The sequence below is a fragment of the Triticum dicoccoides genome, chromosome 5B, assembly GCF_002162155.2.
Source record: "Triticum dicoccoides isolate Atlit2015 ecotype Zavitan chromosome 5B, WEW_v2.0, whole genome shotgun sequence".
Taxonomy (NCBI): Eukaryota; Viridiplantae; Streptophyta; class Magnoliopsida; order Poales; family Poaceae; genus Triticum; species Triticum dicoccoides.
In genome coordinates this window covers 609,395,551-609,403,447 of record NC_041389.1, presented here as the reverse complement: position 1 = coordinate 609,403,447, position 7,897 = coordinate 609,395,551, and the positions used below count along the sequence as shown (strand labels likewise).

Genomic DNA, 7,897 nt, shown 5'->3' with positions numbered 1-7,897 from the left:
CTTTGTGTTGCATTTGACCAAAAAGAGATATGGTAGCTCCTCTGCCCTTTTTTTGGACAAAGGAAGCAGTGCTGTTTTGGTGTATCAAGAGAAGAAATACAGAGTTTCAATAGGGCTAGAAGAGGGAAAAAAGACGTTGGGTAGGCTACAGGAATGGTACAGTGGTAAGTTGCAAAGAGCTCATGGTGGTCTCCACTTGAGTTGCCTCCATGCCTTGTGTCTTAGGGCATCCTCAGCTATAAATAGATGCCTAAGCGTACAAGGGAACTCACTACTCAAGCTGCTCACAACACTTCAGCCAATTAGCAAGAAATGGCTCTACTTGCTTCTGCCCTGACTCCCACCACTCACCTTGGCCTTAGGAGCCATGTAGGACCAAATCGTGAGATTTTATGACTCCGATCTGCTGCTTCATCACAAAAGAGCAAGGGAAGGTGTAACATTACCGTTAGGTTACAAAGAGAATCACAACCAGCGGAACCTATTGGGCATGTAACTACTAAGCTCAAGCCCTGGCAAATCCCTAGAAGGGACTGGTTCTCCCACGAGTTCATCTTTGGTGCGTCCACTTCAGCGTACCAGGTATTAATTAATTTCTAGCACAAATGTACGCCTATCTGCTAATTTAAAGGAAATGGTGTTAACTGATTCAGTGATAACTAGTACTCCTCCATTCCATATTAGTTGTCACTGATTTAGTACAAAGTGCATGTTAATGGTTGTTCAATTGCACAAAATGTCATATATGTCGCCTGTGTAGGTTGAAGGTGCTTGGAATGAAGATGGCAAGGGGGAAAGCACTTGGGACCACTTCTGCCACAATTATCCTGGTAACATATAATCAGCCTTAATTTTTGTTCTATTTATGTATATATATATATATATATATATATATATATATATATATATATATATATATAACAACAAGTAGTACTTTCCAGTGTTAAAAACATATGCTATAATTTTTCCTGCATCCTTCACCCTTCATGTGTATATGAACAGAGCGCATATCTGACGGGACCAATGGGGATGTCGCAGCGGACTCCTACCATATGTATGAAGTAAGTACTTATATGCCAGTAACTAGCTATATATATATATATATATATATATATATTAAAAAATGACTTCGGAGGGCCACTTGTTAAAATGCACCGCACAACTCATCATTGGGAAGATCCAAGACACACCTTGCTAATGGAACAGGAAATATTTTGAACAATTCATCATGAAACTGAATATGTAATCTTTACAAAATGAAAATACTAAGGAAATCACAAGTGGATATATTAAAAATATTATTAATAAGAACATGAATTGTGTTATAGTGCATGAATTGTGTTTCTAGTCATGATTACACCAAAGTTAAAATTGGGAAGCAGATCGAAAAAGGTGCGAGTTGCCCTCTTATATTTATTGGAATTAGATGAGTTTTCGGTATCCAGCTAATGTATTGGTTACATATGTGCAGTTATCTCTGTTACTTGTAACAAATGTTATGAGAGGATGGATTTTATGCCGTTGCATTTTCTTGGGAAAACAATTATGAATATCTACTTCTAATTAAAATATGCATGATATTATGTTGTCATCACTATTATGTCATCATTTATGACTGACAGGAGGATGTCAAAGCGCTGAAGGACATGGGCATGGATGCGTATAGGTTCTCCATCTCTTGGTCGAGAATACTGCCAAGTAAATACAAAATAACCATATATGTTCTGTACGGTGAATATGTTCGGAATAGGAAAGATGTGCTCTACAAATTAGGTGCTTCCGATCAGAATTGTTATATTGCTGGTGTCCTAATTTCACCACATGCTAATCATGGCTTTCAGATGGGACGGGAACCCCAAACCGGAAAGGCATTCATTACTACAATAAGCTGATCAACTCGTTGATACGTCATGGTGAAAACCTTTTTCTTGTTGGTTTGATTAGTGCTTAATGAGTCAGACTCGCAAAAGCTTGAATAAATCATTATTTGTTTATGTAACTCAGGCATAGTGCCATATGTTACAATTTGGCATTGGGACACCCCTCAAGCACTGGAAGACAAGTACGGCGGCTTCTTAGATCCGAGGATTATGTAAGTATGCAGCAAGCAAAAGAAAATTGATTTCTATGACGGTGGTTCTAAAGAAAGATCAATAATTCAAATCACGACATTTATAAAAGCTATGAATTATAATATTCTCAAATATGATTTGAACAAGATTATTATTTTGTGGGTCATATATGTAACTATTAGAGGAAGCTCATCAATGGGCAAGAGCAAAAAAAGAAGTTTCTTTTCAGATCAAGAACAATGTTCCGATGATGCATCAGGAAACTAGCATAACTATTTAATGTTGAACATCCTTCGGGGTTTGATTTTTTTGTCCAGAAATGACTACAAACACTTCGCCGAGGTGTGCTTTCAGAGCTTCGGCGACAGGGTGAAGCACTGGTTCACCTTTAACGAGCCACACACATATTGTTGTTTCTCCTATGGAGAGGGGATTCATGCTCCTGGGAGGTGCTCGCCTGGGATGGATTGTGCCATCCCAGAAGGAGACTCGCTCAAAGAGCCATACATTGCTGGACACCACAACCTCCTAGCTCATGCCGAGGCTGTTGAGCTGTTCAAAACACATTACAACCAGGTACATACATAAAGATGTATTTATTTATTTAATTGTTTGTTCGTTTATTTATTTATTTTATATTGACGGACCAACTGCAGTGTGAGGATGGCAAAATAGGGATGGCTTTTGACGTAATGGGTTACGAGCCATACCAAGACTCGTTCCTCGATGAACAGGCCCGGCAAAGATCCATCAACTACAACCTCGGATGGTTCCTAGAGCCAGTGGTTCGTGGTGACTACCCCTTCTCCATGAGATCACTTATCGGAGATCGTCTACCCATGTTCACTGAGCTTGAGCAAGCCAAGCTAGCGTCCTCCTGTGACATCATGGGTCTCAACTACTACACCTCCAGGTTCTCCAAGCACATTGACATGTCATCAAACGTTACGCCAAAGATGAACATCGACGACGCTTACTCTAGTTCCGAAAGCAAGAAAATGTGGTTGAGGGCTAACCTTAGAACTTCGCCGTTCCTTTGAGAAATTTGATGTTCTCGTACTAATCATGCACCTTTGTTCTTCTGTTCGACCAGTTGTAGGGTGTGACGGGAATACCATCGGGCCTAAAGTATGCATCTTCCTATTAGCTACTTGGTTAATTGTGTGTACAAAACATAGGATGATAATGTAGATTATTTTCACCAAAATCTTATGGTAGAACTAGTCACCCGGACTTTAGTTAATTTTTTGCAAGAAAAAGTTCAGTGGCATAGGCATGCTAATGTTTTGTTTCTGGAATGAAGCTTAAACAAATCTGAAGTTTTTCCTTTCTCGTTATGAATTAAAAGTTTGGACACCAATTTGCAGACTGGAACTTTTTGGATTTACATGTACCCAAAAGGCCTAAGGGACCTCCTTCTGATCATGAAGGAGAAATACGGAAACCCACCCATCTTCATCACTGAGAACGGTAAGCAGTGGTGTGTGTGCGTGCGCGCGCGCGCTCACCGGTTCATATCGAACTTTAGTTAACTTGCAGCCATTATTTTTTCATTTCTCCTTGTGTGGGCCTTTTTTCGAGGGGTTGATTAGGTAGTTTTAGTTAATAAGAAGGTTGAAAATTCTGACACCAAAAGTAACTACGTGCGTTTCCATCATCCCCATGAAGATTGACACACTAATCTTTGAACAATCTTTGTGGTCGAGTGGTACTAGTTCCCTCAAATTATGACAAGAACCTAATCCATGGAGATGGTGATTGTTAGTGAGAGTTTTTCCTTTTTGAGGGAAGTGTGATGGATTTAACTTGTGTGTGCAGGAATGGCTGATGTGGACGGCGATGAAACCATGTCAGATCCCCTGGATGACTGGAAAAGGCTAGACTACCTCCAGCGCCACATCTCAGCCGTCAAGGACGCAATAGAGTAACTACCCACACTAAAATCCTACCTTTTGATTTATTTTGCATTTTGCGGTTTTGCCTATGTACACACATACCCTAATTGCACATTGATCACTCGCTCAGTGGTACTTATGTACGTACGCAACCATGCAATGCATATGTACTTCCTCCGTTCCCAAATATAAGTCTTTTTAGATATTTTAATAAATGACTACATACGGAGCAAAATCAGTGAATCTACACTCTAAAACATGTCTAAATACAAAGGTATGTTGTAGTCCATTTAAAATGTCTAAAAAGACTTATATTTAGGAACGAAGGAAGTATATGTATACATACACACATGGTTGAATTCTAGCTAAGCGCTTCTATATATCCGTGCCTCCAGCCAAGGCGTGGACGTGCAGGGCCACTTCACGTGGGGTCTCGTTGACAACTTTGAGTGGGGCCAAGGCTACAGCTCACGTTTCGGCCTCGTCTACATCAACAAAAATGACGGCCTCAAGCGCAAGCTCAAGAAGTCAGCCAAGTGGTTTGGAAAGTTCAACGCCGTCCCAAAACGCTTGATTGGTATTACCAAACCAACTGGGCAAGCTCCCGTGTGACGGACAAGCGGTGTTATGTTTGGATAAATAATCCAATGCTGAATGCATGGTATGCAGTTTGAAGAAACAAGTAATCCAATGGACGTAATAAAAATGAAGGAATGTGCCATTTTACTACCGGTGATGTTAAATTAGTAACCTTGACTCCAAAGGGTAGCTCCTCAGCTTCCCGCTCTGGCTCTGTAGTTTGTTTTCTTTATGTTGGGCTTACCTGTGCTGCCGCCCTAGCCCGAAGTATTTCCCTTTTGCTTGTTGAATCTTTTTATTCGGTAATTGTGTGCTTGTGGAACTCATCGATTTATCTATAAAGTGGGGCTTCATGCCTTTTTGTGATGTTGAATCTGTATGGATGATGCAAAAACAAATATCAAGGGAAAAACTATTGTGAAAATTGAAATGACCTCGAAGCAAAGTACTACCCTCATGCCCCTACGTGGGAGGTTGGGAGGAGTTAACCATTGGGTGCCCCCGATCAGGACAACACAAAAGATTTCAATCAATGATAACGTTCCAACGTCCTGGTCATGCCATGATTGACACTTGAATCAATAGTACATAAGAAACCTTAATATTGATATTTTACTAACCAGTGATTATCAACTATTAAAGTTTCATATTATAACTTCAATACCATATAAATCACACACATCATATTCAGTGATCTACATGCAAATTTTTATTATACCATTCCTGTATACCTATCATTCTTAGAGGAAACATATAACCAATGCAAATTACCACTAACCATTCAACTCTCAAAAGGATATAAGTGAAGCATGAGAGTGCATATGATTTCTATAAAGTACAACTACCGCCGTGATCTAAAGATATAAGTGAAGAACATGAGCAACTGCCTAACTCAATAGATATAAGTGAAGAATAAAGAGCATTTTATAAATTACCATGAATGTGTGTCTCTCATAATTGGTGTGATCAGAAAAAAATGAATGTGGAAACAAACAAACAAAACAAAAATATAATACACGATGCTCCAAGCAAAACACATACCATGTGATGAACAAAAATATAGCTCCAAGTGATATTACTGATAGATTGAAGACGAAAGAGGGGATGCCATCCGGAGCATCCCAAGCTTAGATGCATGGATCTTCCTTGAATATTACCTTGGGGTGCCTTGGTCATCCCCAAACTTAGTGCATTGCCGCTTCTTATTCTTTCATCCATCGTCATCTCATCCAAGAGTTAAAAACTCAAGTCACATAAAACTTAACAAAACCTCGTGAGACCCATTAGTACAATAGATAAATCATTAACTTAGGTACTGTCGTAAATAGATTCAGAATTGTTCTTGCATAACATCTACTGTATTCTATCATCTCCATGGCTTATACCCCCGATACAATCCATACTTACATAAAAAACAAGCACATATACAATAAATCTGTCCAAAATAGAACAATATGTAATGATATGAACTAAAACCGTACTTCTGTAACTCTAAAAATTCTGAAAATTTAGGACAACGTAGAAAATTTGTATCCCAATACCGTGTAAAAATTTCAGAGAATAATCATGTGGCGCCCCGCCTGAATACCACTGTAGCCAGATGGTCGCGGCACACTCCAGCCCAGAAAATCAATTTGGCATGCACATTTAAAACAAGCATCATGCACACAGGCATTTCTATTAATGGATATATAAGTCTTACATGATATTTTACGAGAGGTAATGGCAGGGGAAAGCTCTATCTCAGGCAGCATGGTCTTGGCGCGGCTCCAATCCAAAGGGATCTGGCTGGGATACTCTTCTAGCTCGCGAACGCTCCGGCTCCTCGCTAGTGAACGTTGAATCCTTAGGTGAACATGGCCACATTGAAGGCCGATGAGTACTTTTGAATATACTCGCAAGCAAACCAAATAACATATACACCAAGCAACGCAATCCATGGCATTCAAGCATGCATTAGTTATCTTAACAATATTAGCCAACATGTTATGGCAGGATTAACTACCAATATTACTTATCATGTCAACACAAGATTAGCTAACATGATATCTACCAAAGTAAATGCAGTAGGGTAAAGCATGATAGTGCAGGTAACTTGTCAAGTTCCCTCTCTTGATTCCTTTGGACCATATCCAGGTTCTGACGGTCATCCGACCATCTCCTCCATAGCCATCCCATTGCTAACATCTCCACTTCTTGACATCATCCGATGTCCAGGCCTTTGTGCCGTAAATCTGACAAAGCTTACCCTATCTGGGTCATTATCAGCAATAACATTATATAGTTTCTTCTTCCAGACTTGAAACAGACCAAATAGTATGACCTAGTACGAACTGTCTCCCATGAACAAGGACTCGGCTATTCGAATAGATTTACACTCTGCAGAGGTTGCGCACTTTACCCACATTATGGACATTCATCCAAGGAAACTTGTCTAACCCGTGACTCCCTTATCATACCACCAACAATCACTCCCACTTTCGGGTCATGCCCTGGGTGGCCCCTATGTCACTGCTGACACCTACAACCATCGTGGCCAAACTAAACTGTCCCAAACGGGGACGCCGGCAAATAACTCAACTTGGGCTCACAAGGTTATCATCGCCTACCGGGCCAGGGCACGCACGCATAACCTTCCCTCTTTGGTGGTACCGGTTAGAGAGCACGCGTTTAGACCAAGTCAAGGCCGTTCCATACCGGCAGATGTGGCTGCACTGGAAAGCTCGGTTCGGTGGCACTATGACTAAATCCAGCCGACAGAGGAAGTTGTTGTCATTATTTAGTCACATTCTCAATTACTGTAATAACAGTAATGATGCATGATGTAAAAACTATGACAACATAACAACCTATCTCCATATACTATCACAATGAGTCATTAGTGCGGTATTGGTAAACTCTAACAAGTAATGTGAACAATAAATATATAAACTATCAGGAGTTTAAATATTTCTAACACGAACATGCTCATTATGTAAAACACACAAGAGTACTACAGATAAATGCTTTAGGGCATATATATCAGATGGTCGTCTTGCCTGGGGGGGGGGGGGTCGACGAATGCTCCGGGAAGGAGTGCGATCAGCTCGCGGAATGATTCGCCCGAAAAGTTTCTCTCTCAAAGAGTATGAATAAGGGCAGGGGCAAATGTGTATTTTTTGAATGTATGAACGTGGTGAAAGTGATGTCATCGGAATGGTCTCGACAAACTGAGAAAATGGGCTTTGGAATCACCTGATTCTGAGCTGTGGTTGAAAAGATATAGCTAGTTGATTGTCAGGAACCAATCTGTAAACGAAAAATTCACAAACAAGCCCCTGACCGAAATTCAGCTGAAAAACAGTGCACTAT

At 40.3% G+C, this 7,897-nt stretch overlaps 1 pseudogene; it reads left to right on the top strand.

The window, feature by feature from the left end:
• Positions 1–312: 312 nt before the first annotated feature.
• LOC119306311 lies at positions 313–4,896 on the top strand (annotated as a pseudogene).
• The last annotated feature ends 3,001 nt before the right edge of the window (positions 4,897–7,897 follow it).